Here is a 17,513-nt window from a genome sequence, read left to right on the forward strand (position 1 = left end):
AACCCATAGACGGCAATCAGAAAGACAAAGCACCAGGCTGAATCTGCCATTTGGGCGAGGGGGGATTACTGCGGGTAATCTGTAACTAAGCAATGGGGAAAAGCACGGGAACGGGGAAGCTATAAAATACACTGTAAGATGTGCCAAGTCAATCCTGGCTTTGTCTGTACTTACTTACGTTACGCTTGAGTAAACTTCTTTGCTGAACACACGTGTCACGAGAGTTTCTCTGGGACGAATGGGGTAAACCTTACAGAATGCACTTGTAGACACATGGAAACAACAGAGCGTGTGCTTCTCCAGGGCCTGTATTACCTACTAGACGCATCTCACCATTACATAAATACCCAGGGTGCATGGGACCTCCCTGCTGCTTTCAGATACCAACCCTGCTAAAACATCTAACGTTGCCAGATTCTAAAATTTGTCAGATGATGATCTGTGCCATAAACTAATCTAAAAGAGCAGCTAGTTCATCATACTAGAGTGCTCTCTAATTTGATAGATACAGTCTGCCACATACTAACTTTTATACCTCCCTACAGCCATCTAATGCTCCTACCCCTCCTTTAAATTCTTTTAGACTCTTGTTTTTTAGAAATATTTTCTGTTTTAATATGTATATTTTTAATTTCTAACTTTTCATCATTTTTCTTTTCGATCCCTTTTAGATATATAATTTCTGTTTTATAACTTTTAGCTTTTTATTATTATTTTTCTGAAGTATTTTCTATGCTTTTTAAACTGACTGTACCCGCCCCCCCATGCTGTTTTTTGACCGTAATAAAGATTTGATTTGAATATACCTGTATCTTTGCTGTGAATTATAAATTGGAATATCATGTGTTGATGAGAGATATCAGGAGTAACACCACCTTCTAAGGAATAATGAATGCTTTCTCTTTCCCTGCTAGGATGGCCTTCTACACATTTTCATCACAGAGTTCAGTAAACTCATTCTCACTCTCACAAAAGAGATAAGGACCTTGTCTCTCCATAATTTTGGCCTCTGCTTCTGCCTGACATTGGCAAATGCTCATGAGTGATGCCATCATAATAAGCTATTAAGAGTTCCAAGGAAGCAGCCTTTGTGTGAGGTTACCTATCAGATTATTCAATATTTTTCCATCCTACTGCTTCTCTTAAGATTTGTTTTTGAAGTTCACTGTCCTTTCCATGACCACCTGACCATGGCTGGTGCTATTCCTTCCATTAGCAATATCCAGTTTTATCTCCTATGCTCTTTCCATGTTCAGGAAGTTTGTTACATAGCTGATATCTTTTCTTTATACTTTCTCTACATCCTTCCCTTTTTCTTGCCAGCTAACTGCCATTTTTGCTTTCTTCAGGAAATAACCAAGACAGGAAATAATACATAGCTTGATTGGTGGGACTCCAAACAAGCCTGTCTCAGTAATTGTTCTGAATTGGGAACCTTGCTTTTAAGAAATTCCCACCAGCTTCTTATGGAATTGATTCTGCTATTTTCTGCATTTCTTCAAATGTCAGGATCCCAGATAGAAGCATTCTGGTTGGATAGGTTTGATTATCAGTTTAGGGCACAAGCCTGGCTCTTTGCAAAACCATGAATCATACAGCATAGGACTAGACTGCCCTGGATTTTGCAGGTCTTCATTTGAATATGTTGATGGTAGTTGTCAGCCTTGTGGGGTAAACCAGATAGGAATCACAACCAGATGAGCTAATTCTACTTTATTGTAAAGCTACATTGACAGAATCTTGCAAGTCTGAAAGTACAAAAATTCTCCCCCCACCCATCTCCTTTGGAGCCCAAGAAACTAGGCAGGGTCCCTTCTGAGCCTCTTGCCCTGCCCACTTTCCAGCTTCGGGCTATGCTGTCTCTTATCTGACCATTCCCTAGGCAGCATCTCTTTGCCCCGTCTCCCCAAGTCTTTCCCACATACCATTACAGCAGTAATGATAATATTATCTGACTATGTTTTGAAAGCTTAGATTAAAGCCACATTATCTACCTGGCACCATTTTTTCATTACCAGTTGCCAGGGCCAGAAACATTATATATGAAGATCATTTCTATCTTGATATTGTTCAGTTGTTCCTTCCATCTCACCTAAGCCAGACTGCAGAAAGGCTTTGCCTGATTTGAAAAGCAGAGTTGATCTTCTTCAGCTTCTCTGAGTATCTTTTATTTTGCGTCCTTTGGTTTCTGGCTGCCAGATTTGTATATCTAGCCAGACATTATGAATGCAAGAAGAGTTTTGTGCAGCTGTTCCTGAGATCAGTTTTGTAATGTGTAATGTGATTGCTTGTTCCTTTCCTTTTTCCGTATGCACAACGAGGGACCCTGAGACTTTCAGTTCTTCAGACAGCATGTCACATAAGGAAGCCTAAATCTCTCTCTCCTGCTACAGGTCCTAGAATTCACTGGACATAACCAGTGTAAAGAAGAGTTTGGTCTGGCTAGCCACTCCTGTAGGAAAATAGAGAAGTGTGTGCACTTGGTACAGTCTAGCACATAGCACAGGAGAGATAATACCATTACAGTAAGTGCATATTTTTCTAATACAGATGCTTACAGTAAGATAAGCATCCATATTAGAAAAATATGCACTAAGTACTTACTGTAATGCTATTCTACATTATAGTACATTACCAAATCTACTTTATAGGAACAAAGAGCCTCAATTTACAAACAGATAATTGGTTGCAAGTTAGGTGTCAAGCAACTCCGTGCTCAGATAAAGATGAAGTCAAAGAGCCTTTATCTGAGGCTCTTTGTTCCTATAAAGTAGATAAAGTATATAGTGTGTCTATGGTGGTGGGGAGAGCCAGTTTGGTGTAGTGGTGAAGGCACCAGGCTAGAAACCAGAAGACTGTGAGTTCTAGTCCCGCCTTACACACAAAGCCACTTGGGTGACCTTGGGCCAGTTCCTTTCTCTCAGCCCTATGAAGCAAGCAAGGGCAAAGCACTTCCCAAATCTTGCCAAAAAAACTGCAGGAACTAGTCAACATTCACTCGAAGGCACCAAAAAAAAAAAAAAAAAAAGATGGTGAAGGGTGTCTTTGATCTTGGGAAAGTTGTTAACAGAATAGTCAGTGTGACTGATCAGGCTGTGCAGACCCTTACAAATAAACTATTTGGAAACTGGGTATTGGGTTTATGGTCTTGACTGAGTAGACAAATGAACTGGGATGAACCTTGCTGTAAAAACAGGTGAGAAGGGAGAGGGAGCTGTGGTTCTCATGAGTTTTCTCTCCAACACTCCCAATTCTAAATGTAACTTCTGCTGCTGATTTGCTCCAGCAAACTGAAGAGATCCTTATAGGCAAGACATAACTTTCCCTGTATATATCTTCAAGTCTAACTTATTATAGTATTACTTAATTTTTTCTCCCCTGAGGCTCTCCAGGCCCCAGTGAAGGGCATAAGCTTGGGCCCTGTGGGGAGATGAATGTGATTAAAACCAAGGAATGAGTAAAAATCTTTCTCTCCTGCTGTGTTTGTATGCCCTTTGTTACTTAACCATGGTTTACTCAGCCGAATTTTCTCAGTTTGCACAAAACACTGAACCATGAACTAAACACACTGTAGGCTAGGTTTGCACAACAAGTTCTGCCAAAATGCTGTTGCAGTTGAGTACATCATGCAAATGAAGCTTCTTCTGACAATTTTCTCTCTCTGAAATCTTTTTTTTTCCCCCTGACCTTCTTTTTCCTTCTTTGTTTTCTTTCCCATCAAGAAGATGGAGTAGGTTATCAGTCCCTAGTGCAGGGCTGGAAAATTACAGGTTGCTCACTCCTGTCATATGAAGTCCATCATAACAATTCCCAAAATGCCGTCCCCCCTTCCCCTGAAAAAACCAAGACTACAGAAGAGTATGTGGTGGATGACAAATAAAAAATGGGAACGACAGGTGGAATAGATCTGAAATGATCTGCATTGAAAAGGGTGTCTATACCAATGGCCAATTAGGCTATAGAACCTAACCCACTGCTCACTGTGAGAATCCAAACTGAAATATTTCTAAGGAATGACTGGTTTCCCTCCACTTGAAAACACCCAGTGAAGAGGAGCTGATCATTCTCTGCATAACTGATTCTACGGCTTAACTGCCCTGTTAAAGGATTTTTCCCCTTAACATTCAATTAAGATGTGCCTTCCTATAATAGAAAAGTATTATTCTATGCTCTGAACTCTTCTGGCCTTCCTCTGGGTAACATCCTTTCAGATAACTGAACCCTGCTTCAATCTTCTTCATTTGTCAAGTTGCTTGAGTCTCTCTTCTAGCCCTTTGATCATTCTTATCGCCCTTCTCTGAAACTGTTCAAGTTCATCCAAATCCTTCTTAAAGTGGGCTGTCCAGAACTGGACACATTCCTCAAACTGGCATCTGATCAATGTACAATAAAGCAGAACTATTACTACTTGTGATTTGGAAACTAAACTCCTATTTATTCAGTTTAAAACTGCATTGCTTTTTTCTTTGCAGCCATATCATACTGCTGGATGCTATTCAGCTTACAATCAACTACTGTTCCAACCCTACTTTTTCTCAGTCACTATTGTCAAACCAGTTATTCCCTTTCCTATATGTATGAATTCACCCCCCTCCAATAATGTACTTTGTATTTATTTTATTTATTTAAAGTATTTGTATTTATTCAATACAAATGTCATTCTGTTATTTCGGCCCATTTTTAAATTTTATTTCTGTCTTCCAGGATATTGGCTATCTCACTCAAATATTGTCATCTGCACACCCTACCTTTTCATCCAAGTCATTAATTAAAAAATTGAAAGCAGGACCCAGGACTGAACCTCAACCCATTCAGCATCTTACTCCAGTTTGGTATCATTTGCAAGGATTGACAAACATCCTTCAGGTATGCTTTCTGAGCTAATGATATATCCCTTAATTATGCCATCTAGCCTACATTTAATTAGCTTGCTAATCAGGATGTCATGGAGCATTTTGTCAAATGTTTTGCTGAAATCAAGGCACACTACCATTATGTGTAAGTTTCCCAGCCAATACATATGAAAAGATTAGCCTGGCAAGACTTCTTGACATACTGTATGTTTACTGATTTCTGGTAATTAGTACCTTGTTTTGAAGGTATTATTGATTGATTTTTGTATATTTTGCTCTTGAATCTTCCCAAGTATCAATGCTAGCCTGGTCCATAGTTTCCTGGATCCTCCTTTTTCCTCCTTTTGAAGAGAGGGGCAACATATGCTGTCCCCAGTCATTTGACACTTCATCCATTCTCCAGGATTTCTCCAGGTTAATGCGTAAGGGTTTGGCCAGATCATCAGGTAGTTCCTTCAGTACATTAGGATGCTGTTCATCTGAGTCTGAAGATTTAAACTCTTTCAGAGTAAATACTCCCTGACCATGTTTTTCAAGCTTCAATCTTGCCCTTTCATCAATTCTTTATCATTGTTTACCCTTTTCTTGGAGAAAACAGAACCCAGATAGGAACTGAGTAGTTCTTTGTTGCCTATTAACATTTTGGTCTCTTCACTGAGCAACTGGCATGCCTTCTTTTTCTTTTCTTTTTGATACTGCTACAAAAGTCCTTTTTGATCTTGTTAGCATCCATCAGCCACCTATATCTACTATTTCTGCCCCTCTTTCTATCTTCTATATGTGTCTTCATTGCATGAATGTGAAAGTGGCAGCTTGGTTATTCATCAGCTTTCACATTCCTTAAATGTTCTAAGGCGCATCTCAGCTAGGCAGAGGAGGAGATATGAGGGAGGAAGGACTTAAAATGTAAATGTTGAGGGGAAAGAATAAGCATGCATGTTACAATAGGCTATATTTTTAGAAATCATTATTCTGAGGAAAAAAATGGAGTTTAAGCTTCAAGCCTATTGCTAATAATTTGGGCATATTCCTCTTGCTCCCAGGATTTCCTTCATTGACACAACCATGTTATCCTTACCAAAGTGGAGGTACCATGCAAGCTAATTTTAATATAGATAGAAAACAATCACAAAAGAAATACAGAATTTCTCATTCTTCCCACATTGACTCAATTCTTACAAGGTTATAACTATAATACTTTTAAGAAATATACACTAACATGTTGAATTAATGAGTAGTGGCAGAACTCAATATAGTAATTTAAGATTAAGCAACTGGGTTTGAAGTCCTACTTCCCACAGCAGATTTAGCTTCTTCTGACCCTTCATTTCCTTTAAAAAGGGAAGAAGAAAAGTCAATAACAAAACTCTAAATAATTATCAAGAATGACAGTTCAGATACTGTATAAATGATTACATGTAGGAATATCCTGGTCAGATAATTTAAAAATGTGAAAATACAAATTTACTCAAACGACCAGATCAGGACATTAATTGAATAAGACAGAACTTATACTTTAGTAGAGGTTGTATCAATTAACATGAATGTCAGTGGGATTTTGGAAAATTAAGAAATGGTTAAGGGAAAAGGATCAAATTAAATCTGTATTATAGTCAAAGACCAACATAAGGAGGATGAAGTACAGTTAATGAAAATGCATGGAAAGTCTAAAAAAACTACCACAACAACAACTACTACTACTACTACTACTACTACTACTATTATTATTATTATTATTATTATTATTATTATTATTATTATTATTATTATCAAAAGCTAAAAGATATAAAACAGAAAATGTATATGTAAAATTGATTTCAGGGAAAAGGACATACTAACATTCCTTGTGAAATCAATTTCATTCACAACTTTAAAGAACATAGTCTTAAATACTCAGCTGGCTACAGAGATGGTATTGCTGAGAAGAATTTGGATTCTGTGGCCGTGGTCTCTGCTGCCCTCATGAAGGTCCCATGGGAAGAAACAGCCTATGTCTTCTGAAGACTCAGAAGGAAGAATATGGCGGGCATCTCTCCAATCTCACCAGGAGGACATTGAACTAGAACAGAAAGGAGGTTGGCAAAAGCCCAGAACTGAATATGCGCTAAGGACTGGGAACAAGAAAGCAGGAAATCCAGGAGATCAGGGCAAGTACTCAGAATTTTGCAGGAAACTACAACATCAAGGCTGGTAGGGGATGCTACTCAAAAGTTTAGATGTTTCTGCACCAATATACAGAGTATGGGAAACAAACAGGGTGTATTAGAAGTCTTAACCAGGAAGACAAATATATGTGATAAGATATCACTGAAACTTTGTGGGATGATACTGATAATAGGCACATAGCACTGGGAGTCTACCATGTATTCAGAAAGAACAATAGAAACGGTAGGGAAGTTACACTGTATATAAAGAAAATATACTTCCACATAAAATCAGGAATCAAAATATGGAAACTCTGCTGAAAGTGTTTGGGTTATAATAAACAATGAGAGAAATAAATGTGAAACTATTCATGGAACTTTTTATATACTGCCTGGGTAGGCAGAAGATATGGATGAGGCCTATATGTGTCAGAGGACCAGTCTTTCAAAGAAGCAGGCCATATAATTATGGGGGATTTCAATTATCTTGCCATCAGTTGGGGAACTAACTCTGCCAGGAGTCAGAGTTCAGGTGATCTCTTGTCCTTTCTTGCTGACAAGTTCATTTGTCATGAGGTGGAAGAAAGAACAAGGGGGTCTGCTATTCATGACCTAACCCTCAACAACAGAGAAGAATTTATTAAAGAGGTGAAGGTGGCATCCTGAAGGAAAATGATCGTATTATCTTTGAATTCATGATCCCCAAAGGAAAAGCAACTTACAAAGAAGAGTCAAACTTGCACACCAGGCTTCAGAAATGCAGATTTTGATACTTGATAAAGGTTGGATTCAACAGGTTGAAATCCTAATGGTCAAAAGCATCACAGAAAGATGGGAAATCCTACAAAATGAGATTGCAAGATAGATAACTATATTTCTTAATCCATCATCCAAGTAAGTTATAAATACATTAAACATTACAGAGCCTAGAATGGAACCCTGTGAAATGCCATTTGACCCTTCCTTCCTTCCTTCCTTCCTTCCTTCCTTCCTTCCTTCCTTCCTTCCTTCCTTCCTTCCTTCCTTCCTTCCTTCCTTCCTTCCTTCCTTCCTTCCTTCCTTCCTTCCTTCCTTCCTTGTGCCAAATAGCATGAAGCTGTTTATGACGTGGAAACTGTGATTCTGTGAATGCTGCTTTAAATTACACTAACATTTTTTTACTTTTGCATCAACAGGCACAAATTTACATTCTTTTTTCTAATATACTTGATTAAGCAAAAGGAATAACAATAATAATGCAAATAGAATAACAAATATATTTAATGTGATATTCAGTGTTATATAAATAACAACAAATAAGCTTGGCTCCTGGAGATTTCATGACACACCTATGTGGCTTTTTTGGCAACCACAGTGGTTTGCTCTTCCTTCTTCCAAGATGTTTTAACAACTTTTCAGTTGAGTCTACAACCCAACTCACATTCCCTAATGGTCTCCCATCCAAGTACTGACCAATCCAGATTCTGTTTAGCTTCCAAGCCCAGAAAGGTTTGGCCTGGTGCTACCATCTGCTGAGATAGTCTAAATTAACAAACTCTTCTGTCCTCTCCCCTCAGTTTTAATCTTATAGTATATATGTACTCTTTTGAATGCCTGTAAATGCATACGTGTGTGCTCAAAAGAGGGCAGAGGGGAGAGAAAAATTATCTGTATACACAGAAACCTGGTGGTTCCTGACTCATTGCCCATTTTTACAGTACTTACAATCCTTGCAGGCAAACTGGTTTCCTCACCTTGAAGAAATATTGAAAAGTCTCAAGCAGGGACACAGCCACATTCTGTTTTCTACTCAAAAACTTCTTCTAATATGAAAATAAGTTTTTCAGAAAGAATTTTTCCCTTGCATACACTTATTAATTAACTCCACTTCTGTTCACAATTCACAGTCCCTTCACAGCAATAGTCCTTTGCTTTCATTCATTGCTTGCTAGTTCACTCCTGAAATTAGTAGCTCAACAGGGGCCATTTCTATTTTTTCTTTTTGCAAAAGTTCAGCTAAACTTCTTTTCTTCTTGATTCATCCTTCTGCTCTTGCTGCCAGGCCATCCCTGATAATGCTGGCCTCCATAGTTGGACCTACAGTATCTGCATACCAATGTCATGTTCTCTCCTGCAAAATAATTCTAGGAAACTAGCTTTCTTGTTCATGTTCAGAATTTTAAATGACTTCTCTGTTCATGATGCTCCAGCTAAGATGAACATTTGCTTTTTGCACAGCTTGAAATGTTTTTCAACAAAAGAATTCTTAAAGTTCACAGTGAAGTTCTACTGCTTGTTATTTGTGAATCATAACTCTCGATGTCTGTTTTCTTTTGTTCTGTCATAGTTATTAGATGTAGTTTGTGGGTCCAGTAGTAGGGATTTGACCTATTGGCTACTAATGATACTAACCTAATATTGTTTCATTTGTAAACATTCATAGTAAAATAAAAACTAATTCACTTATACTTGCTTTAGTCTACTAATTTCCCTATTGTGAATTAGCATAATACAACATTTGTTACACTTCGCAAAAGATCCAAATGTTTCCCTATTCATTTGTTACATTGAATGATTGATTATGTGCCATCAAGTCAGTGTCAACTATTAGTGACCACACAGATAGATCTTCTCCAGGATGATCTGTCCCCAATCTACTCCTTCAGGTGTTCCAATGGTGCACCCATCATTACTATAAACAAGTCCAGCCACCTTGCTGCTGGTCATCTTCTTGTGTTTCCTTCCACTTTTCCCAGCATTGTGGACTTCTCAAGGGAGCTGGGTCTTCATTTAATGGGTCAAAAATATGGTAATTTGAGTCTTGAGCCATTTGTGCCTTAAGTGAGAACTCTGGATTGGTTTGTTCTATGCTTTATTTATTTGTTTGTTTGTTGGCATTCTCAAGAGTCTTCTCCAACTTCTTCAGAAATGTCAATTCTGTTTTTATCCTGCTTCTTCAACTTTTGCTTCCATAGAATGTGACAGGGAAACCCATTTCCTGCACAGTTCTGAACTTTGTAAGTACAGATACATCACAATATCTTTTCCAAGGCCTCAATGGCTAGCTACCCTACCAAGTGCTAATCAGCATTTCTTGACTGCTGGTTTCTTGATAGTTGATAGTCAGTTCCAAAATGTAGAAGTGACCTATCACTTGGATATCTTCATTATGAAGGATGTACTTATCCACATGCAAATTTCTTCACATATATATGTATTCACATATATTTTTTAAAAATGTTTGGTGACAGTTCAGAAAAACAAAACCCGGTCTTCATCTATTTCTTTGCTTATTTTCCACCAACCTGTTCACATAATGCTGTTTGAGAATTGTGGGGGGTGGTGTGGAGATGGGGGAATTGCAGCTCCACAAACCAGCAGGAAGCTCCTTCTAAATTCAAGCATACCTATTTTTCAAACATAACTACCCAGGAATTAGTTTTAGATTGGGTCAGGAGTATAGCACACTTTTTAAAAAAAATACACAAGGGACATTTGAGTGAATTGACTCAAATAAAGAAGTTTATTCACCAAAAAAAAAAGTTACTTTATTGGGTGACCATTTCATAGCATAATAGTTGCACCAAGGAAGCACATGTACCATAGCAATCAGTGGGAAGTTTCAGAAAGCGAAAAGGAGGTTATATGAAATGGCTTCTGCACTCACACTGCAGCTGGCTTTGATTTTTATGCCTAGCCTGTGGTTTGGTGATTGCACAATCTCCGAATTTCATTTTATATTCTGAACAAGGGAACAGCTTGGGAGAGAGAGGGAAATGGCTGTGGATTCAGAATATGGCCAATCATCCTGATGTGAATAAATTCACAAATGTCCATGTTAGTTATTGATGCTGAGAATTCTCTGCTTATGTTTTTCCAGAACAACCATTTCCAGAGTTTCCTACAGAGTTGGAGTGTCTATTAAACAAATTCAAATTACGCCATTTGTGACATCTACCGCAGAAGAACCATGTGAACCTCTTTCGTGACTAATCTTAAGGTACTAATGCAACAGCATCCTGGACTGCAAGTGAAAGAGATTTATCCTTCAAATGTTAAACTGATTTCTCTGTGTATTTTCGGCTCTTGAAGAGTTTGCTTACTCTTTTGATAAGGAGAAGAGAAAATGAATAGACAAAATCTTACCATGTGGATGAAAAAGCTGTGATATGGAGAAATGTACAGTGTCTCAAGGGTTTTTATATGGCTCCTATCCACATTTAATTTTAATCAATAAATTGAGATGAATCTCAGTGGCTTAAGATGGTGTCTGATGGAAAGTGAAGTTCTCTCCCCTCTTTGCAAATATATATGTTTGGGAGAGAGCCTTCTAGATTGTCTTTATACATGTTTTCTTTTGAATTGTTTTATTTTGTTGCACCTTTTTGAAAATGAATAGGAATGAATCAGACTAAAAAACAGAGAACGCAAGTGACTTCTAAATCAACAGATGTTAGGTGGCTTCCTGTTGCAGCAGAGACCCCGTCTGACACAAGCAGGAGTCAGGAGACTTAATACTCAGATAGATGTCACTTTCACAAGGCTTCCATGTGTTGGCTGCATAATCAGAGACTCTTAAAATGCCAGAAACATGCTGTTCACAGAAAGAAAGCTTGATGTGAAATAAATGTTTTAACATTGAAAAAATTGATCCAAGAACATGAAAAGATTCCTGAAGAAGTAATCTTTGAACCAAAGCACTCATAATTCATTAACCCAAAGGCTGTCTAGTGACCCATTTAATGAAGGCCCCTTTTCCCAGACAAACCTCTCTCTTGGAAAACTCCAGGAGCATCCCAAGTAGACTACTGTTTAAAAAAGGATGTGGTAATAGTGAGACTGCCTTGTGTCTATTCATTCTCAGGCTCAGCTCTCTGATTTGGCTGAGAGCAGTTTTGGGTGGAACAGCAAAGGATCAGGAGGAGATGTGTGAAGCCATGTTCAGACATTAAGCCTAAATTGGGAATTTCAACTCATTGGGATGGTGAGGGGACTTCAGCTGGCCATCCATGGCCTACTCTTCTGTTTTGAGAAACCTCTGAAGGGTTGAGTGAAGAGACGCAGAATTCTTCCAGTCTTTGTTAACCCTGATAAAACCAAGTTCCCAGGTGAGAGGGACATATCTAAGCTCATATACCTCAAAGCACATAAACAGTCCTTTAAGATGTTATAATTTAATTCAGGAAAGTCTTGTCTGGAGCAAGTATATTGAGAACAATGTATATAAAAATGTACAAATCTTATTCACTTTACCGTCCATGTTGATAGAGCAGAATGCCAATCTGGAGGGTTTCATATTTATATTTTCAGTATCTCCTAAAATATGGAGGCTTTGAACACATGTCCTTCTAATTGCTTAACTGTTAAGAAGCTTTCCCTTGCTTGTCTGCTTTTTTAAAATGCAAATCACATGGCTTTCATTCTTGACTTTCAGAGTGTATCTTTGTTCAGATATTTTGTGTTTGTGTGTTAATGGGAGTGTGGATCTTTAACCAGAGTCAGATCAATCCTACTGGATTTGGATATTGACATTCACATGAGGACGTCCACAGTAGGGTGATGGTGGTGGTGGTGGTGATGGTGGTGGTGGTGGTGGTGGTGTCAAGAGCACACAATCAAAGCCCTGCCCCTTTTTATATCCCTGGTGCCCATGGACATGTATCAAAAGTGGGTGGGGCTTTGTTCATATGGACACAGTCACCTGAAGTGCTACTGCAGAAGACATTTTAATGACAAAGAGGTTTGAATGGGGTGTCCCATTTTTTTCCTTGGGCTTTCCTGTATGAAATGGCTTTTCTTCTGCATGTTTGTGCACAGTATGGCTAGCTAAAGCTTTGCCTTTCTTAAAGTACATAATTCTGTCTAACTCTTGTCACTTTCTCATGCAGTTTGAACTTTAGAAGTTCTTTGCTAAGACCAGGCACCTGACAGGGAGGGGCTGGTACTATCTCACATAAACTTTTAATAACTACTAGGTAAGAAGAATAAACAACACATATTCTCTAGTCCAACAGCTGGAGAAGGGAAGATAGATAGATGTAAGCCAGTATTGTAGCTTGGAAATTATTCAATCTTCGGGTTTCCTCAAGCTATTGATCAGATATTACCAAAAACCTCTAAATGTTCTTAATTTATACCTCCTCTCTTTTGTAAAAGCATAAAAGATGTCAAAACAACCTATTTTGAGCCTCAAGGTAGTCCTGCTTTGAAAAGTGCTATATTCCAGCCAGAATAATCTGGGGGACATCTGTAGGTGCCACTCATGCAGATGAGGGGCTCCCTACTATTGAAGGAGGTAAAATTCTGTCCTATATTGACATTTCCCTATTGAATGTTGCCATCTCTTGTTTGTGGATATTTTGCACCTATATTATGATTTGCTGTCAAAGTTATTCCTTTGCTGTACTTTGCTTAATACAGGCAGTCCTCATTTAGCAACTGCCTCATTTAGTGACCATTTGCAGTATGACAGTGATGAAAAAGTAACTTTGTGACCAATACTCACATTTACAGCCTTTGCAGGTCTATAAAGCAAAGGAAAGCTGAAGTAAGATCATAATGACAGCTGCTGTTTCACTTAGCAACCACTTCACTTAATGACTGAGGTGCTAGTCTCAACTGTGGTCACTAAACAAGGACTACCTATAAACCATTTCAGCTTTTACTTCATTTGTGTATTTATTGATTTCAAATCCACCCATCTCCTGCCCACATCTTAATGTGGCAAAACAATCACTTTTGGATTTATAATTTTTATCAAAGATTTTCACAAAGGTAAAAGAAAGCATGAAATAATATAGAGTAAGATTAAAGAACAAGAAAAAAGATTCAAAAGTGTGAAGAGAAATACAAATAGGAAAAAAAGAGAAAAAGAATATATAAAGAAGCAACTTCTGATCTTCTTTACAGCAGTTACAGACAAACTTATTCTCTCTCTCCTCCTTCATTAAAATTCCTTTAGGGACCTTTTTATTAATAAACACAATATTAGACTTATTCCAATTTATTGTATATTCAGTATATTTGCCTTATAGCTGTACCATTTCTACAAATTTAGATAAAGATATTTAGAAACCACTTGGGGGAAAAAAACAACAATGTGATCTGCATATAACAGCAACTTATATTCAAATTTAACAGAATGTATTCCCTGGATATAACCAATTTGTCTTGTTAGGCGTGCCAAGGGTTGCAACAACAAATTGAAAATTCAGGGTGATAATAGGCATCCTTGACATGTTCTGTGTTGCATTTTAATTACCAGTGAGCTAATCTCACTAGTATTACACAAACAGAGGGATTGGAACAGTAAAGAGCTATCCAAGAAAAGACACTATAAGCTTCCTCACTTGAACTAAACATGTGATTTGCACCATATCTAGGGTTTTTTCTGTATCCAACAATGTCAAAATTACTTTTTCATATTTATCACTATGTAGAGCTATTATAAAGACAGCCAGTGTGGTGCAATGGTTAAGGCACCAGGCTAGAAACCGGGAGACTGTGAGTTCTAGGCCTGCCTTGGGCACAAAGCCAGCTGGGAGACTTTGGGCCAGTCACTCTCTCTCAGCCCTAGGAAGGAGGCAATGGAAACCACTTCCGAAATTTTGCTAAGAAAACTGCAGGGACTAGTCCAGGAAGTCACCAGGAGCCAACACAGACTTGAAGGCATGCACACACACACACAGAGCTATTATGTTGACCAGACTGATAGGGGACTTACAAAAGGGTGACTAAACTGTTGGCAATTTAGAGAGAGCCTACAAGTTGGCAAACTATCTATATAGATTTACTCAGGCCAAACTGAGGAGGCCATTCACACAAGGGCTTTTTGATGCCTTTGATGGCCTCAGCAGTCTTATAGGGCCGATATGCAGGCATCCTTTTTTCTAAACAGTCTTGTCCACATGGTTCCAGAGAGGTGGAATCAGTTGGCCATGCCCAATTGTTATTATAGGAATGCGGGCTTTTCACTTGCCACACCAATTATTGTACATTATCTAGGCCAGTGTTTCTCAACCTTAGCAACTTTAAGATGAGTGGACTTCAACTCCCAGAATTCATGCTGGCTGGGAATTATGGGAGTTGAAGTCCACTCATCTTAAAGTTGCTAAGGTTGAGAAACTCTAATTTAGGCAGTCTGTTTCCTTTTATGTTTCTTTAGTACAAGTCAATACAGACCATAAAATAATACTTCAGATTACAAAATTTTGCTATCTTGCTTACTGGTTGTACAATAAGATGTTAGGGTTTAAATATGTACTAGTAGCATTTATTGTTTATTGAGATATGTTACTTGTGTTTTAATTTGTATTTTGTACTGAATTGTATTATTTTGGGATGATGTTTGATTGTAATCAACTGAAACTAAAATATTGACCACAGGTCTAGTAATATCTGAGGCCAGATATCCTTTCATAAAACTTAATTGTGCTAGATGAATTATAGTGGGTAATTCTTACTCACCAAGGTAGAATCTTGGTGTCAAACTTTAACAATAGCCTGTACAATTCATGGGGCCTTTACCAACTTTCAAAATTATGGTTATATAAGCTTCATCATATGGGGCTGGCAAACCTATTTCATAAGATTCCTCATATACTGTATATGTCAAAAATATCAGCTACTCTCTCCTTAAGTTGTTTGTACCACTTTATAGCTTTTCCGTCAGACCTTTGGACATTTCATTATATCAATAATGTCATAAATTTCCTGTAATGTTAGGGGTGCAGCTAAATCCCCCTAACTGAGCGGTCAAAATTTCTGGAAGATTTATTTCATTAAAAAAGAAAAATGCACCTGCTCCCTTGGATATATCAATATTTGCACAGTATAAATCTTCGCAAAGCTCAGTCGATTGAAAATTAGTTCCCTGCCAATCACTATGAATTGTCCCTATAGAAATCCTTATCATGAGCCATATTTGTTTCAAATGTTTCATATGAGAAGCCAGTAATTTCCCAGTAGTTTTTCCTTCTTATTCTCAATACATCTGTTTCATTTGTTTTAGAGAATAATCCATATTCAGTGCATGTAACTGATCAAGCTCCACATTAATTGATTCAAAAGCATCCAAAATCTGATTTCTACCATATGCATCTGAGTTTTTATTTACTTCATTTTCTAATTTTCTATGCTGTAATTCATACATATTTTTAGGAGGAAGCATAGGTTATTACCTCAAATAAAATCTTTAAATATATCCCAAACAATCTCCAATTAATGTCCATTCTCTATTTTTAAAATCTTATTTGTATCTTCTTTGTTCAATAAACTGAGAATCTTCCAATAAAAAATGGTTGAAGTATCACCTCCCACTAGCTGATGTTTGTTTGTTTGTTTTTACCAAACATTACTACTGGTGCATAATCAGAAATTAAAAGGGTACCAGTATTACCTTCTGGACTAAATTGCTCATTGATTGAGATATTAAAAAATATTTCGGTCTTGAACATATGTCACGTGGTAGATGCAAAATTATACTCTTGGATGTATGGATTAAATTGTCCCTATACATAAATGGGGAAATAATAAATTCCTGGATGTACACATGGAGAACATTAAACTCTGAGTTGTTTTATTTTTTAACTTGAAATCAATCCAATAATGGACCCAAAATTAAATTAAAATCATTAGCAACAATTATATGATTAACCTGTAACCCAAAAATATTCCAGAACATTGATGACAAATTTAAGATTTATCTGTAGCTCGGTCATAAAAAGTTACAACCCAGCAAACTCTCTTTTTAACTACCAAAATTATGTAATATCCTTCAGAAACTAAAAGCTCTTCCTTATCTCTAACTTTAGAAGATGTTTTAAATAAAATCTTCATTCCTCTGGCAAATTTTTATTTTCCACTCATATTTGGTAAATCCAATTGATATTGAAAAGATATTTCTTTCTTCAGAAATAATATGAGTTTCTTGCAATAGAAATAAAAATTCAATTTCATCATCTTCAGCTTATTAAAACAACCATCCTTCTCTCAGCTCTTTAACATTCCATGTCATAAATGTAGCTTATATTAAAACAAAACATTAAAAGTATTTTGTTTCCTGGAGTGATGATTGGACTGAATATTAGGTCTAAAATGTAATATTTAAACATTAAAAAGAATTGAAACTAATTTTAAAAACCGTATTATCCTCAAGTCCCTTATTAAAACCATGTAATAATAAATGTCAAAAACAGAAAAGAGGGGAAAAAATCTGATTTAGGAAAATACCACACTTACTCCCATTCATAAGTAATCAACTAAAAGTAATAAAAGGGGAGAGAAAGGGAAAAAATATTAAAACGAATGAATGTATGTACGTATGTATGTATCAGGACTCCTGGCATAGGCATAGCAAGACCATTCTTGCTGTCTCCCTCCCAACCTACAAAATTTAAAGAAGAAGGAAGGGAGGGAGGGAGGGAGGAAGGAAGGAAGGAAGGAAGGAAGGAAGGAAGGAAGGAAGGAAGGAAGGAAGGAAGGAAGGAAGGAAGGAAGGAAGGAAGGAAGGAAGATCCCCCTTTGGGAGGTAGAATAG

This window comes from Python bivittatus, unplaced genomic scaffold, assembly GCF_059951505.1.
Source record: "Python bivittatus isolate LINGU-HERP-01145 unplaced genomic scaffold, Pbiv_v1 ctg000400_np1212, whole genome shotgun sequence".
NCBI classification, from domain to species: Eukaryota; Metazoa; Chordata; class Lepidosauria; order Squamata; family Pythonidae; genus Python; species Python bivittatus.